The sequence below is a fragment of the Hyperoodon ampullatus genome (genome assembly GCF_949752795.1).
Source record: "Hyperoodon ampullatus genome assembly, chromosome: 5".
Lineage (NCBI taxonomy): Eukaryota > Metazoa > Chordata > Mammalia > Artiodactyla > Ziphiidae > Hyperoodon > Hyperoodon ampullatus.
This window is the reverse complement of record NC_136918.1, coordinates 129906606-129925138: the sequence shown is the minus strand read 5'-3', so window position 1 is coordinate 129925138 and position 18533 is coordinate 129906606.

Genomic DNA, 18533 nt, shown 5'->3' with positions numbered 1-18533 from the left:
ATGGATTAAAGACATAAATGTAAGGCCAGACACCATCAAACTCTTAGAGGAAAACATAGGCAGAACACTCTATGACATAAATCACAGCAAGATACTTTTTGACCCACCTCCTAGAGAAATGGAAGTAAAAGAAAAATAAACAAATGGGACCTAATGAAACTTAAAGGCTTTTGGATAACAAAGGAAACCATAAACAAGACGAAAAGACAACCCTCAGAATGGGAGAAAATATTTGCAAATGAAGCAACTGACAAAGGTTTAATCTCCAAAATTTATAAGCCACTCATTCAGCTCAATATCAGAAAAACAAACAACCCAATCCAGAAATGGCAAGAAGACCTAAATAGACATTTATCCAAAGAAGATATACAGAGTGCCAACAAACACATGAAAGGATGTTCAACATCACTAATCATTAGAGAAATGCAAATCAGGACTACAATGAGGTGTCACCTCTCACCAGTCAGAATGGTCATCCTCAAAAAATCTACAAACAATAAATGCTGGAGAGGGTGCAGAGAAAAGAGAACCCTCTTGCACTGTTGGTGGGAATGTAAATTGACACAGCCATGATGGAGAACAGTATGGACGTTCCTTAAAAAACTAAAAATAGAACTACCATATGACCCAGCAATCCCACTATTGGGCCTATATTCTGAGAAAACCATAAATCAAAAAGAGTCATGTACCACAATATTCATTGCAGCACTAATTACAATAGCCAGGACATGAAGCGACCTAAGTGTCTATAGACAGATGAATGGATAAAGAAGACGTGGCACATGTATACAATGGAATATTAGTCAGCCATAAAAAGAAACCAATTTTTTTTTTTTCAGTATGCGGGCCTCTCACTGTTGTGGCTTCTCCCATTGCAGAGCAGAGGCTCCAGACGCACAGGCTCAGCGGCTATGGCTCATGGGCCTAGCCGCTCCACGGCATGTGGGATTTTCCCAGACCGGGGCATGAAGCCATGTCCCCTGCATCGGCAGGCGGACTCTCAACCACTGCACCACCAAGGAAGCCCCCAGAAACGAATTTGAGTTATTTGTAGTGAGGTGGATGGATCTAGAAACTGTCATACAGAGTGAAGTAAGTCAGAAAGAGAAAAATAAATACCGTATGCTAACACATATATATGGAATCTAAGGGACGATGAAAAACCTAGGGGCAGGACAGGAATAAGGATTCAGACATAGAGAATGGACTTGAGGACATGGGGAGGGGGAAGGGTAAGCTGGGATGAAGTGAGAGAGTGGCATGGTCATATATACACTACCAAATGTAAAATAAATAGCTTGTGGGAAGCAGCTGCATAGCACAGGGAGATCACCTCAGTGCTTTTTGACCACCTAGAGGAGAGGGATAAGGGGGATGGGAGGGAGACTCAAGAGGGTGGATATATGGGGATGTGTGTAGCTTATTCGCTTTGTTTTAGGTCAGAAACTAACACATCATTGTTAAGCAATTGTACTCCAATAAGGATGTTGAAGAAAAAAAAAAGGTTGTGAAGATTAATTCAGATTAATTTCAGAATCAATTTTATCTACATTTCTACATTTTTCAAAAGTAAAATTATACAGTATCTTACATGTATCATAGCTAGGAATGTGTGTTGAAACAAATGAGTCAAAAGAAAAAAATTATATATGTGTGTGCATGTATTATCTCTGTCTGCCTATCTATATATCTATCTATCTATCTATCTATCTATCTATCATATCCTTGAGTACATTTAAGAGACAGAAACTGTTGAGCTACTGATTCAGCATTTTGTTTTATTTTTACAACTGATAAACTAGTTCTGTTACAAATTCAATTCAAAAAGTTGATGGTGTAGCCATGATAAAATCTATTCTTTCCTGTACTGCATATTTTACTATTATATGAAACCAGATAAATTATTGGGAAAATTTATTCTTTAATGGTCTACATTTTGTGATGTGGAAAAAATGTTTTGTAGAAAAGAGAAGGAATTAGTCTTCCTAAATGATGGCATTCCATTGGAACATGACCACAAGTACAATATATATTTTGGTGCGAGTAAGAATTTAACCTTCGGGCTTCCCTGGTGGGGCACTGCTTGAGAGTCCGCCTGCTGATGCAGGGGACATGGGTTCATGCCCCAGTCCGGGAAGATCCCACATGCCACAGAGCGGCTGGGCCCGTGAACCATGGCTGCTGAGCCTGCGTGTCCGGAGCCTGTGTTCCGCAACCGGAGAGGCCACAACAGTGAGAGGCCTGCGTACCGCAAAAAAAAAAAAAAAAAAAAAAAGAATTTATCCTTCGTGTTGTTAACAGTCTTATTCCCCAAGTAAATAATTAGATAACCCATTAATCCAGTAGCAGTATCTCTACCTATTTGTTTCTTATATCAACCACAACTGGTATCTTACTTTCCTACAGCTGCCATACAGTGTACCACAGACTAGTTTGGTTCCTTCTGAGGATTCGATTCTGGGGGAGAATCTGTTCAATGTTCCTGTTAGAAATTCAGAAATAGCAAATTTAGAACCACCAAATTAATAAATACTATATAGTAAGAGATTATTGTGCATAGAAAAACAGTTCATGAGCTGGGAGCTTCCAAATTCAAAGACTAATATGAAGCTCAGAGGCATGAAGTTACATGACGGGTTGTAAAGTGAAAATGAGGAAGTTATTATCATTTATAACAATTGGTTATTACAAGGAGGGTTCCTAAATGGCAGGGGATTGGTTAAAATTATTATTTCATACCAATTTTCGGAAGATGACTTAAGTTTATTTTATGATTGTCAGTGGCATTTACAAAAAATAACCTAAGTTAAGTTTCCTTTATGTTCATGAAAAAAGCTAGCTTTAGTTTTGCTTACATGACTTAGGTGGTTTTGTCTGATCAGGGAAATCTCAATTTTGGTCTCTGTTCTTTATTTAATTTTAACACTTTGCTCCTAGTTACTGGTGAAAGCCAACAATATTTGGCCTTCCTTGGCATCTCTACTCCAAACTGTGTCCCCATCCTCACATGACATTCTCTCTGTGCCTGTCCTCACATGATCCTTATAAATGTCCTTATAAGGACACTAGTTATACTGGATTAGGAACCCCTCCTACTCCAGAATGACTTCATTTTAGTATATGTGCTGCCGAAGTGAGCACAGAATGACTTCATTTAAATTTAACTGCAAATGCAAAAACTTATTTCCAAATAAGGTCAGATTCTAAAGTACTGGGGATTTGGACACCAACGTATCTTTTTTTGGGCGTGGGCAGTGATTCAACCCATAATTGCAAAAGTTTTGATTGGCACTGGTATCAACTCTTCCAGGGATTTACACTGGGGACTTAATTATAATTTTACTTTATTTATTTATTTAGTTTATGCTTCTCAATTTCCATCTTTGTCTCCTTATACCATGGAGAATAAAATGGAGGGCATTTTATTCCTATAGTTGATTAAGTTATAGAATTTGGCTTCTTGAGGAAAAATAGGAAGCAGAGATTATTGCTACTCATTCCAAGATATGTCTTCCCAGATATGGGTATCAGAATGAACAGAGTTGAGACACAGCTTGGTGTGAATAAGCCTTAGAAGGAAATGAAGTGAGTCCAACAGAGACTTCCTGGGAAATAGCATTGTCAGTGTTAAACCAGGCGCCAGTATGGAGAGGCAGAGTGGAGATAGGAGGGATGATGCCGGTTTCAGACAAAGGCACAAGGGCCTCATGGTTATGAATAAGCCTGAAAGAATAACCTTTTGTAAAAGTAGAATTTGGGGGATGAGAACCAAATAAGTAATTGCGCTCAGCGCTGAGGACATTATTGGGTCAAACAATGCTGGCAAATAAAAGAGGAACTTAGAAAAATTCTGAAATTACAACAGGCAGGCATATAAGCCCTATAAAAAGTCCCAAAAGATTAAAAAAACAGGATAAAAGTCAAGAGATTGACAAAACAGAAGTGAGAGGTAAACAACTTGGACAAGCTATCCTGTCACTAAAGAATGAGATGTTAAAAAAATAATGCATTCATCAGTCTAGATAGGTCCAAAAGGTGAGCAAAAGGGGGACCACAGATAATGAAAACTTATTGCCGTCCCAGGCAAGAAGTTACAAAGGCAGGAACCAATTCCATCCTGAAACCTGCAAATGACAGCTAGACCAGTGGGTTCACCTGCTGGAAAGACAAGGTCAATCTAAAGGTACTCGTCGGCTTGCTGGAGGTGGAGATAGGAAAGAGAATGAGGATGTGGAGTCCACACTGCTGTGGTAATTTTCATTCTGGCAATTAACCTGAGCAGTCTGGTTGACTCTTCATCCTCAGGGTGAGGCTGCGGAAGGGGAATGTAGTTTGAATGAATCCATGAGGATTCTCAAAGAGAGTAGAAAACGTTTCTCTCCCCAAATGAAAAAAAAGGAACACATTCCCACCAGGCAACAGTGCACTAATATTAGTAGTCTAATTTTGTATGCAGGTGTGATGGTGGCTCTCCCTCTTCTTGAGTATAGGCTTAAGACAGTAGGAAAATACAATGAACCCTAAAGAGGTATAGGGTAGCTGATGTGCAGGTTCCCACCCGATACTACAATCTCCAGCTAGCAGCTTCTCAGGACTCCCTGACACCCCATTAGCCTCATCATCTACTTGAACATGGTTCCAACTCACAGCCATATGAAGCATATGGGAAGGTCTTTGGGCAAGATGACTTAGAGTTTGAGAATAGGTAGATATCTGGATTTTACTGAGGTAAAAAATGCCATGTACTGCCTTCTTTGATTAATGGATCACATGAAAATTATTGAGGAAGTATAAATGTAAGAAGAAGCTGTGTCAAGGAAAAAGAATTTGCAACATTAATTTCAAATATAATTTTATTTCATTTATTTTTTAAAAAAATTTATTTTTATTTTTTTGGCTGCGTCGGGTCACTTGAGGCACGTGGGGTCTTCCTTGAGGCATGCTGGAGCCTTTCGTTGCAGCACGGGCTCTTTGTTGCAGCCTGCGGCCTTCTCTCTAGTTGTGGCATGTGGGTTTTCTCTCTCTAGTTGTGGCACATAGGCTCCAGGGTATGTGGGCTCTGTAGTTTGCAGCACATGGGCTCTCTCGCTGAGGGGTGCGAGCTCAGTAGTTGTGGCACATGGGCTTTGTTGCCCAGCAGCATGTGGTGTCTTAGGTCCCCGACCACGGATCGAACCCGCATCCCCTGCAATGGAAGACAGATTCTTTATCACTAGACCACTAAGGAAATCTCTTAAATATAATTTTAAAAGTTGACCTTTTTTCGAATGGAAGAACAAAGGGTGGAGTGGGTCATGTATGAGCTCTCTTGATATGTATCTTAGAACATATACGCAAAATCCATTACTTATAAAACATTTCTGAGCCTGAGAAAGGATAAAACAAATTTAAAAAAAATCAAAAATAACTTCAATGCTATTGCTGTATGTATATTAATAAATTAGCTTGACAAGGAGGATTAAAGAAATAAAGCAAAAATCAAGTCAGTTTTGGTGAGAAATAACTATTACTGGTCAATGAACTGATTTTAAACTTTAAGAACAACAACAACAACAAAAACCTTTAACATACATTTGGCATAAAAGGAAGGTCATGTATGCATATATGTTTCTATGGAGAGTGTCTCCAAAACTGATAATGGTAGTTAAATCAGGGACTCAAGGAAAAACTGAGTGACAGGCGTTCAGAAATAGGAGGAAGATATATATTTTACTACTTGTCATTTTATACATGTTCAGTTTTACACAATAAACATGTAAAATCTATACAAATTATTAATAAAGTTAAAAATTGAGTGAAAGTAAGAATGTTTAGAATGCTACCATATTATGATGACACTTACACATATTTTCAAAAAAATCTTACCTGTTGAAAATGATGTATATTGAATATGTGTAATATCTAGGTAATTCTAAGCACAGAAAATGAACTCAAGGATGCAGAGCAAAATTATAGTACTGATATCTCAGACTTAGATGTAAAGGGAGAAGAGAAGGGAAAGGTGATTAAAAAGAAATTTGGTATTATCTACAGGATTTTAATTCTTAAAAAATTAATTGACAGTGTGTGAAAATGTTACCATTGGTAAGTCTAGATGGTATGGGTATGTCTATTTGTTTTAGTATGCTTTGTGTATCTCTGTATTTTTAAAGTATTTGATAGTTAATATAGTTGATTTTACCCCCTCTGGACCCATGTGGAAATATCTTTGAGCCACATCCCCAGTATCAAAATTAGGGTTATGCAGGCCATAACTTTTCTATTCTGCATACCTATTGAGAGATTTGCTCTCCAGAATGGCACTATTCACCACTGTTCCTATATCCCTGAATTTTTACCAGTACATGACATTATCTAGTCTTTGTCTAAAAGGTGCAAAGTAAAATCTTGTTTTCATTTACATTGTCTCATTACTATGACACTAATCATCACTTAATGATTTTAAGTATCTCTTTATGTGCTTTTCTGGTTTCTTCTAAAAATAATCTGCTCTGCTCATGAGTTTTGTTTATTTCCCTCCAGGGGCATCTTTATTTATTTCTTTGTTGATTTGTAGAAACCTATCCTATAATATTTTACAAATTTCACATATCTTCTGCCCTTTGGCCACCTGCCTCTTATCTTGTCTATGCTGTGAATCATTGACTAGAAATCTTTACTTTCATGTAGCAAAAATGATCATTTTTTGCTTTATATTTGTGTTTTTGGTATTTTTTTAAAGATATCTTTTCAGGACCTTGCCACAAAGATATCCTATGACTTTTTCTCTACAAACTTTACTATTTTACCATTTTCATTTAGGTCTTTAGTGGATCTAGAGACCACACTTGCATAGGATGTTATGTAAGAATCCAGGTAGTTTTCCTCTGTTTATAGTATGAATCCTCCTCAAATTGAGATCTGATTACAGCTATAAGTTAAAAAAAAAAAAGGATTATAACAACATTGACAAAAATATGGCATTTTCCATAAAAATCTCCTGCAAAGCCAAAATAGGTACAGAACAAAAAAAAAAAAAGGAGATTACTTGAAAGATTCAAACAAATGTACACCCTTACCAAAATACCATTAGCCAAACATCACTGTTTTATATTTAATATTCTATAATTATATACTATTAGGAAAACCTCAGACTTAGCTAGCAGAAGCTGTTGGCAGGCATGAGGTTTTTCTTGTATCTAATGGTTTTCATGTGGAGGTTGACTGATAGCTGGGAAAGGAAAACCTCTTTATGATAAGGTACAAACAATTGTTTCAAGCACTCTGACTTCACCTTGACCATTTCCCAGTGATTTATTCCAATGCATAAATAGCTTCAGCTTAGACAACCCTTCACCCCTGGCTCTTTGGCCTCAATTCCTTCACTATTTATATCTTTAGAGGCTGGCACCACTTGTTCATGTAACAATGCAACAATGACCCCTAAACTGAGATCTTTTTATCTTCTGCCTAACCTCACAAAAAATGCTGACGTTGAGAGTGTAGTACAGTAGACAGACAATCCGTCAAGTCGGTTGTGCTGGCCGACTGGCTGACTTCTGCGTGGATGGAATTCAAAGACTTGCCAAATAAATAAATATAACAAAAAATACATCCAAAATTAGACATACCCCTAAATAAGTTATTATACGTAATTTGCCAAGAGTTTTCTTCTGTCTCCCAGATTGCCTGCTGTTTAAGGTCAACACATTATGCCTAGTAGAGGCTAGCATCCGTTCATTCCACTCTGCCTGATGAACTTTCATGCATATCACAGCAAGCCTAAAGTAATCCTTTTGAATTTATTGAAGGATTTCTGTGGCAAAGCTGCCAGAGCTTCTAACCCTTTTTTCACAACCACTGTTATCTTCTCTTTGAGTCCTAAGCACAGTTTATCTTTCCTCAGAAAGACAGATATGGAGGCTCTTAAGGGGTACACACTGTCTCTAGCCAAGGATGAAAAATCAAGTCCAAAAACTCACTCAAATGAGGATTTATTTTGCAAGTTCTCAGCTACTGAGTCAGTCTGTCTGATTTTTAAATAGTTCCTGCTTTTGTTAAGGAAATTTCCTGCTTTGAAGAAAACAGTAGAAGGTAGGAAAGCTAAGTGGGATGAGGGGCAGAGACTTGGATTGGAAATAAACTGATAAAGAGATGCCTTTCCTTTCAAAGCCAACCAAAAGGAAGCTTTTGTTGTCGTAAAACTAGTCTAATGTCAATTAAGCTTAAAATGATTTCCTTTTAGGAGAATACAAACCAAAGGAATTTGCTAAGAAACTTTAACAGTTATAGCTCTATTAAAAAAAAGAGATAAATAAATACACCCCTGCTGTATAAGTTAAACATGAAATATTTCAGCTCTAATTCTAGTTGATCCTAGAGACACATGATCAAGTGTGGACCTTGAATGTTGCACACTGAAATTTAACTCTTTTTCTACGCAGACCAGGGCAAAATTTAGTAACAACACACACATCTGGGGCTCAGAAGTCTAACAACCTTTCCTGTCTTGAGCATTACCGGGAATTGGAATTGAGGACTTAACAGTTCCCAAACATGTCTGAATGGTTAAATTAACATCACAAAGCACCAGGTTGGAAGCAGATATAAATCCTACAAGTGAATCTCCTGTCACACCTCAGTGGATTAACTTGATTTTTAAAATTACTTTTTCCCTTTTCACATACAAGCAAACTGTAACACAGAGAGGTACAGAGAGCAGACTGGGTCCGTGCTATTCTATTCACCCTACAGATGAGAAAACTCAGGCTTAATGAGGTTAAATATATTGTCCAAGTTCACCTATCTAATGTTTTCATTTTTTTTGGAGACTATGAATATATCTAGCTAAATAAAGATGTGTACCAATAGCCTTAACTATCAGAAACTTCCTTCTCTGAGCACAAAGTGAAGGCATAGGACTGTCCTTGCAGGCTGGTATTTGTACAAGCGAGAGCTGACTATTGCTGGCCCTTCTGCTGCCAGCTCTTTCTGCCAGCGTTGTTGGGTCATGAAGGTGTTTTGCCAACTTATAATAAGTGACTGAACTAGATCAGAAGAGAGCTAAAGAAAGTCTAAACCAGGGAAGTGGTAACAGGAGCAGAATCGAGTTAGATTTGAGAAGTGTTTTGGAAACAATATTTGGGACTGACCAGAGGTCAGCTTTCATCATATGCTCACATCCTCTTTGGGAAATATCTCGTGGTCTGTGGGTATCAGCTCCAGAGATACCACTTCATATTATTTACACTCATATGATCTATAAGTGAGTGTTTAAGAACTAGCTCCCAGTCATATTTGACCCATAAGTATTAATAATAAACTTTCAATTGTTTTCTAGATGCATAAATTTTATGACCAAACTAAACAATGGCTGGATTTCTGCTTTAAACTAATGAAATATCAGAAGACTAGACTATATGCTCCCTGATGTGTCTTAGTGATGTAACTCTTGATGAACACAGCCCTTGGCAAAGCCTACTAGCCACACCACTGTTGCACTAGTCCAGCTGTCAGCTTTTATTTTATTTTTTTGGCAGTTACTAGATCATTCCCAAAGTGTTCAATGACTTTAAAAGCCATTCCCTTATCATGTAACCATTACAGTTATAACACAGCAAACGCACTCTACTAGGACTGTCTTGTTGAACATTAATTGTGAAATCATTGTAAAACTCAAGACACTTGTGGAGGTGAGTGTTCCCTTCATCCATCCTCTTTTTAGCAGCATCTTCATCCTCCTATTGAAAAATAACTTCTTACACGTGACATCCTCATTATACAATTAATCTTCATTATTCTCGGATTTGGTTATTACAAATTTGCCTACTCACTCAAATTTATTTGTAACTCCAAATCAATACCTACAGATTTTTCATGGTCATTCACCGATGTGTGCTGAGTGACAAAAATTGAGTCACCTGATGCGAAGGTTCCCAGCTGAGGGAAAACAAGGTGATATTCTGCCTTCCTGTTTTAGCTCTGTTTCAGGAAACAACTGCCCTTTATCTGTTCTATTTAGTGTCATGTTTTGTTTTGTTTTGTTGCATTATTGTGTTTTTTATTTATTTTATTTTTAAAATTTAACTGTTTAAAATGGCATCCAAGAGTAGTACTGAAGTGCTACCTAGCATTCCTAAATGCAGATAATACGTGTGTTAGAGAAGCTTCCTTCTTCTAACTAGGCATCGGTTATGGTGTTTTTGGCCACAAGTTCAATGTTAATGAACCAACAATATAACACATCCAGAAAAAGGAAGAGGAAATTTGCGATCTGTTTGTGAGGCCCCAAGAGAAAGAATGAAATTAACACCCAGACGCAAGTTAAAGCACAGGAACAAAGGAAAAGTGGCCTAATCTGTGGATTTGTGACCTGATCACCAAGAAAAAAGTGTAGTGGACAAGTCCGCTGTGAGGCTGAAAGCCAAAGAAATTTCTGGCTATGTCACGTCACCCAGGGTCACAGTAAACCCTCCTTGACTAGCACTGGGAAGCTTGCACATTTCAAAAGGTGTTTATGTTGTGAAAACATTGAACTTGCAGGAGGGACAAATTTTGCAGATCAGGAAGATGAAGAAGAATTAAAAAAAAAAAAAAAAAAGAAAACCTCCTCTGTATTAAGAAGAAAGAGGGTTTTGTGAAAGGGCAGGTCTTCTACTCTGATGAGACACGCTAGTTTCAGGAAGATATTGACAAACAAATAATATGTAGGTTTCTCCCACTTTTCAAAGTTCACTTTATGCCCCTTCGCTTTTACAAAAGGTCTACATTAGTACCTCTTTTGGCTAGCTGAAATAAATCTGAAGAGGATTTTCACTTTTATGAAAAAAAAGGTGAAAATAGGGTTCAACTTTTGTTTTGCAGCAAGCTGTTCAAAGGCAGCATGCACCCAGAGCAGAGCAGTGAGAGTGGCATCGCCAAGCTCCTTCCCTGGAACTACACTCAGCATCTAAGCGTCAAGCTGCCATAGCTTTAAACTGTGTCTGAGCATCTGTGTTTTATCTTGATTTATTTTGTTCATACATTAGCAAGATGTGTCCTAAGGTAATTGCTTTTTCACTTTGCACCATTTCAGCTTAAGAAAGAAACGTTCTAAGATAGTGGTGGAAATGGTGTTTAGGCTGAAGACAATGTTGTGTGCAGAGGCTTGGAAGAATCTAACCTTGTTTATCTCCTAGAGGCAATAGTTCAGTATTTGCTACTTCAGTGTTTGTGGGGGGACTTTTTAGAGCATACAAGCCCAAATATTAAGAACTGACTCTATTTGTTTTACAGATAAAAGCAGGATTTTCTGTTTTGCAAAACAGATTTCTAAAACTGTATCATAGAATAAGTACTATTAAAAATGGTTGATTCTGTAGTAAAATAAATAATACAACAAATACATAATTAAAAAAATTAAAATCACCCAATTTCATAAAACACTGGGTGAAAGAAAATTAAACTCTTAAAAACTAATTTCCTCTGCTGGATTGCTCAAAGCTGTTGAAATAATAATCTGTAAAGAAAAATTGTACTTATCTTTGTCTGAAGTATTTTTAATACCTGTGTGCTGTGGAATAGTAAAAAAACCTTTCTCAATACTTTGTGTGGACAAAGCATCATTTTAAACACTTCTCTATATTAACACATTTCATCTTCACAGTGACACTGTGACGATATGGCTTATTTATTAGACCATTTTCAAGATGAGGAAATTAAAGCAAAGAAGGGTAAAGCATCTTGCCCAAAGCAAAAACTAGAATTGTGTATAGCCCAAGAAAACTGGCTTTACTCTGTACTCTAAATATTATATTTTACTAAACATTTTTAAGAAAATAATGTCCTAAACATGAAGGATCAAACACGGATCATAGAGCTCAAAATTCAAGGTCTTTTGTAACGTGACTTTGACCCATCTGTGCAGGTCAAGGTCAGGTCTCTTTTCCTTTAAGCAACTCCACTTCAGTAAAGCCATTCATTCATTGACCAAGCCTCATGCTTTCTGCCACTGCCCACCTGCCACGCTCAAGTGCTAAGCACCCTTTTCTCCAGCAATTCAATTTCAATTACTCAGTGAAACCTCTCCAGACCTTTCCAACAAAGAGAAGGGGAAAAAACAACTGATATCTGTCGTGACACCTTATTACTGTCACTTGTTTTAATTGCAATGTGGAGAATGGCTGGAAGAGGGAGTGGAGTGTATGTAGGGATTTATTAGGTTCAGAGATTTGCTTAGTAGCCTTACCTTGAGTATATATTCTGATTTTCTAACCAAATTCCTTGAAGACTGGGGTAAAGGATTCTGTTTATTTCCCCTGTAAGATATAGAACCATAATTTAGACATAATGTGCTATCACACATTATAGGAAAATCACTGCCCATAAAAAAGTAATACACATTTTCTTATTGTATATATTAGAAAGCCAAAATAAAGTGAATATATGTTTTAACCAAAACATATGCTTACATATACAAGTGTCTTTTTGTTGAAGTTTTTAATATCTCCTTGAAAAGGTAGTATTTAACTTGGAAAGAAATAAATGATCAATTGAACACTTTCTTTCTTTCTTTTCTTTCTTTCTTTCTTTCTTTCTTTCTTTCTTTCTTTCTTTCTAACAATAAACATGAAATAATGCTTGTTAAACAAAATATAGTGGAAATAAGAGTTCTTAAGTGTGTGTCGTTTGAAGCTAAGCATGAGCTAACAGATTTTGAGTAATCTTTCACCATTTTATGTAAATAGAAAAAGATATATTTTGTAGCAAGTCAGAATTGGACACCTGTAATTTTCATCTGCTTTTGGAAATAAGCCAAATATAAGAGAAGACATTGAAAAATACTTGGATAGTGATCAAATTTGCATCCACAGCAAAGGGATATACATCTGGCCAGAATTTAAACTTAATAAAATTTGATAAATGTCTTTTTTCTTCCTGCATTTAGGAAGAAGTGGTAGTTTATCATCCATAAATATGTATTTGGCTCTTTTTTCTCACTTTTATTGTGCATGTAGAAAATGTATACTTCCAGTTGAGTAGACAAAGGCACTTCTTTTACCTAGTGTGGATTGGTCTTTATTCTGGATGTGAATTTCCCTCCACTACGATGAGAAGCACCATGAAACTTGGTGTCAAAGGGGCCTGGGTTACAGCTGCACCTTCCAGATGAAGGTCAATGAGATAACTCCTAATCCCTCTGTATTAGTGCTCTTTGTTGCTGAAATAAATTACTACAAACTTAGTAATTTAGAACAACACAAATTTATTCTTTTACAATTCTGGAGGTCAGAAGTTCTAAACTCAAAGCATTGACAGGGCTGCATTCCTTCTGGAGACCATAGGGAAGGATCCAGTCCCTGTCGTTTTCCTGTCTCTGGAGACCACCTGCCTTCTTTGGCTCATGGCCTCATCCTTCATCTTCAAGTCCAGCAGCATAACATCTTCAAATTTCTCTCTCTTACCTCTGCTGTCATCACTTCTCCTTCTCTAATTCTTCTTCCTCTTTCCTTTATAATTACACTGGGCCCCCCAGCTAATTCAGAATAATCTTTCCATCTGAAGACCCTTAAGTCACATACATTTTTGCCAGGTAACGTAATATATTGACAAGTTCCAGTGATTATGTGGATATCTTTGGGAAGACATTATTCTGTGTACTAGACTGTCTGAGTCTCCTTTTCATCATGTATAAAATGGGCACCATAAACAGTCCCTTACATACAGGGTTGAAATGAATTCAACATACAACTTGGCAGATAGAGGACACTCAACTCCACAGAATTATTGTGTGAGAGTATGTGCAGTGATGCTTTATTTATCTTACATTTTCTCAGAATAAAGTATTCTACAGATGAACACTTTCTATATGTTTAATATTTTAAGCTCTTAATTTTATATATTTATTGTAATGATTTTAAAATGGGAAGATTTCTAAGTTATATTACCATTTCTCTTAGTCTATAACATTGTAAAGAGAGGATAAAACTTTAGAATCAAATAAACATGGGTTTAATCTGTTCCCTCACTTATCAGCTGGGTGGCCCTCAGCTACTTACTTAGCTCCTCTGAGTTTGCTTCCATGCTTGAAAAACAGAAATAGTAGCATTTATGCCTTAGGGAGGATTGAATTAGGAAAAAAAAAAATCTATATTAGTTTCTTAGGGCTGCTGTTAACAAATTACCACAAACTTGAAGGTTTAAAAAAACAAAATTTACTCTATCATGATTCTGGAGGCCAGAAGTCTGAAATCAAGATGCTGATAAGGTCATGTTCTAGGGGAGAATGCTTCTTCCAGCTTCTGGTGTTCCTTGGCTTATGGCAGTGTAACCAGTCTCTGCATCCATCTTCTGCTCTGTGTACTTTCCTGTGTCCTCTCTTCTTATAAAGACATCAGTTATTGAATTTAGGACCCATCCTAAATCCAGGATGATCTCATCTTAAGGTCCTTAACTAATTACATCTGTAAAGATCCTATTTCCATCTAAGGTTACATTTTGAGATTCTAGGTGGATATGAATATGGGGGAGGTGCTATTCAGCTCACTACAATGTCTTTAACACAAAATGTTTTCTTTGTTGTTTTCCTTTTATTATCTACATCTTATTACCTTGAATCATAGAACTCCACATTTTATTTATTCAATAAATAATTATTGCAATGGACTCAAAGATTATGTCCTATAAAATTCATATTTGAAACCCAAATCCCCAAGGTGATGGTATTTAAAATTGGGGCCATTTAGAGGTAATTAGGTCATGAGGGTGGAACCTACATAAATGGGATTAGTGCCCTTATAAGAAGAAACCAAGAAGCTAGCTAGTTTTTTTCCCCCATCATATTAGGAAACTGGAAGAGGGCTCTCACCAGAACCCAACCTGGCTGGCACTCTGATATTGGACTTCCAGCCTCCAAGACTGTGATAAATAAACTTCTGTTGTTTATAAGCCACTTAGTTTATGGTGTTTTGTTGTAACTGCCTGAGCAGGCTAATACACGTAGTAAGTACCAGTAGCTAAAGGCCCTGTGCTCAAATTTTCTTAATTTTTCCAAAGCTAAATTACCTCAAATTACTCTTTTCCTCTTGCTATTTTTCATGTCCTTCATTGCCTTCCTGATTTCACAACCCTCCTTTCCAGATTTTGGTTCTTGCTGTCTTAGTCTGTGAACCCTGTGCTGCCTGGAGGAATGTGTCTGTTCCACACCTCACATGGGTTCATTGGCTAAGTATGGCCTCAGACTTAGTTTTCATAGCAGAATTCCTTCTCCTATCATCAGCCCCGCACTCATTATTAGGTCCTATCTTAACCTCTTGGGCTGGATTCCTGTCTTGATATGTATGAAGAGAGATGCAAAGAATTAAACATACTGGTGATTTAGAAAGGGAGTCTGAGAGGTGAAAACACCTGGAAGAAGGGTTAGAAAGGTAGGGGTACTCATCACAGGCAGCATCAAATGTAGGGACCCAGAGAGGGGACAGAGTGCTGTATGTGGAGGGAGATACAGGTGTTGCTTTTGGTGCCATGGCAGTAAATGAGGTGAAAACAACAGGCTTGTTCAATTTCATGAAGACCTTTATATGCTGTGTGGAGAGGAATGTCACCTGCCATATCAGTAAAGCAAGGAGTTTGCTGCCATCAAGCCCTCAGCCAGTGGAACCGCCCCGACTGTGCACTCTGAGGAGACTTAGGATGGGAAAGAACAGAATACTGGTCCTAGATAATTAAGATTCACTAGATAATTAAGGTGCATATCAAATGAAAGATTTCAGTGAGCCCAGACTCTTGCATCTTCTCATACATAGACAAGCGCTAAATTCATTAACTTGAGATGTCTGGTTTTCTTTAATTAACAGTAATATTTTGATGCTCTGGCTAATTGGGTTTGTTTGTTTGTTTCTGCAAAAAGTTCTATATATTCTGGCTCCTTCCATACCTCTTTGTAGCAGTCCCTCAGAGCTATCTGAGAAGTTGCCTTCCAGGATTAAGTCCTCAGGAAGTCTGCCAAATAAAACATAATTCTCAACTATTAGGTTGTGCTTTTTTTTTTTTTTCTTCAGTTTACAGCTATGTGCGTTGACAGACTCAGGCAGCTCCTTGACCTGCTGAAAGAAGTTTCCCTTTGATGGTCTCCACCTCTCAGTAAGCCCTTGGAGGTGTTAGCTGGTTTTTTGTACCTAGTGGCCAAGCAGGTATATAATCAGAAAATCTACAGCAATAGATTGTTTTGGAAAAGGGGCTACCTGATACAGATTACTGTAATATTGCTGATGAGAGATGTTGACCCAAAGCCCTAACTATTGGAATGAAATAGGGATTCCAAGCATATGAGACCTGACTTTATGCAGGTCTAGCATTTGGAAATCTAGCACTTGGAATAGGCATTAAACAAGTACTTATCTAAATATTTAAACTCTTTGATTCTAAGACATATATTGCTCTTTCTTCTGTTTTAACACCTCTGAAATTACAAGGTATCTTACGATCACTGATGGCCTGCCAGTAATTGTGATGTAGTAGTTATAATTAATTGACTATACAAAGACATTAAAAATTCCAGAATGGGTGACAGCATCCAGGAACAGGCAAGAGTAAAACACTTTGAAGAAACACTACACCATCAACATTCCTGATAATGCAGAAAAAATGTTATTTTGTGGGCAAATATAGACACCATCCATTCTGACTTGAAAAGTATTTCAAATTATTTGGGCTCTGAGTGAATATAAAGATGTTTTATAAATACTTTAATCAATGTCTTTGTTCTTTTCTACTTTTGCAAAAGAGGGGGAAATATAAAAATATAGGTGTACATATGGCTAAAGAGGTCTTTTAATAAGTATAAAATCAAAATTCCAAGTGATAAAAATGGGAATGCCATAGTTTAATTGGCAATGTTTTTTATAAATGATGTTTCTTAAAAGGAATAGATTTCAATTTGATGAAGTACGGCAATAATGATCACAATTGCATTTGTGATGTAAAGAGGTATAGAATGAAATGAAAGTCTAAAATGGAGAAATAATAAACTTAGTCTTATAATTTAAGAAGGGTTATGCTGAGGACGTGGCATTAACATATTGATTTCAGACTTCTGGCTTCCAGAACTGTGAGAGAATAAATGTCTTACTTTAAACTACCAAATTAGTGGTAATTTGTTACAGCAGCCACAGGAAATTAAATGCCTAGGGTGAGAAGAGAAGCAGGACTGGGTTTGAATGAGAAACTCCAACATGTAAAATCCTCTAGAAACGGAAAAGTTGAAAAAGAAGGAAGAAATGAACAGAAAAAGAGAAGTGTGGTGTCATGAAAGCCAAGGATAAAATGCTTCCAAAGGGAGGGAGATGACAACTGTATCAAAAATTGCTGAACTATGAAGTAACATGACTCTAAATAGTGATCCTGGATTTAGCTACATGGAGGATATTAGGACCCATATAAATATGAAACATGATGTGTAACAGGAATTAAGTTTTACAGAGTATCTCCCTGAGTATTATTCCCTTCCCCTTAGTAACAACTCAGGTTTACGACTTACTTATAACAAATAAAATGTGATGCTTTGTGACTTCTAAACTAGTTCATAAAAGATTACTCTCACTTTGCTTGTTGGAGCTCTTGTGCAAGAGCCTTGAGCCGCTATGCTGTGAGGAAGCCCAAACATTCTATGCAGTGAGACTATATGGAGGAGAAAGCCTGTAATTACATGGAAAGAGGATTATAACCAGACTCCAGCTGACTGAATATCATAAGAGACTCCAACCACAATCAACCAGGTGAACCCTTTCTCCTGACTAGATAGAGCTGTAGAGAAAATAAAGTATGTTTCTATATTAAGCCACTGGTAATTCATATGGGAATAATAATCAAAACATGAGATAAATAGTTAAGTGATGAAAGACAATATGCTTCCATAGTATGAATCCGTTCAAAATAAGAGCAAAAAGGAGAATTTCAGAGCCACACTGAATCATTTAATTTTGCTGAGACAAATTGATACTTGAAAAAATTTTATACCAAATTTTTGGCACATTTCATTCTGGGATGTATCAGAAAGTTGTTTTATTTTCTCATAAAATTAACAGTGGATAGAACTTACATGCACAACTTAATATATTTTTAACATCTTTATTGGAGTATAATCGCTTAACAATGGTGTGGTTGTTTCTGCTGTATAACTAAGTGAATCAGCTATACATATACATGGACCCCCATACATCCTCCCTCTTGCGTCTCCCTCCCAACATCCCTATCCCACACCTCTAGGTGGACACAAAGCACCGAGCTGATCTCCCTGTGCTATGTGGCTGCTTCCCACTAGCTATTTATTTTACATTTGGTAGTGTATATATGTCCACTCTCTCAACTTCATCCCAGCTTAACCTTCCTCCTCCCTGTATCCTCAAGTTCATTCCCAAAGTCTGCGTCGTTATTCCTGTCCTGCTCCTAGGTTGTACAGAACCTTTTTTTTTTAGATTCCAAATATATGTGTTAGCATACAGTATTTGTTTCTCTCTTTCTGACTTACTTCCCTCTGTATGACAGACTCTAGGTCCATCCACCTCACTACAAATAAC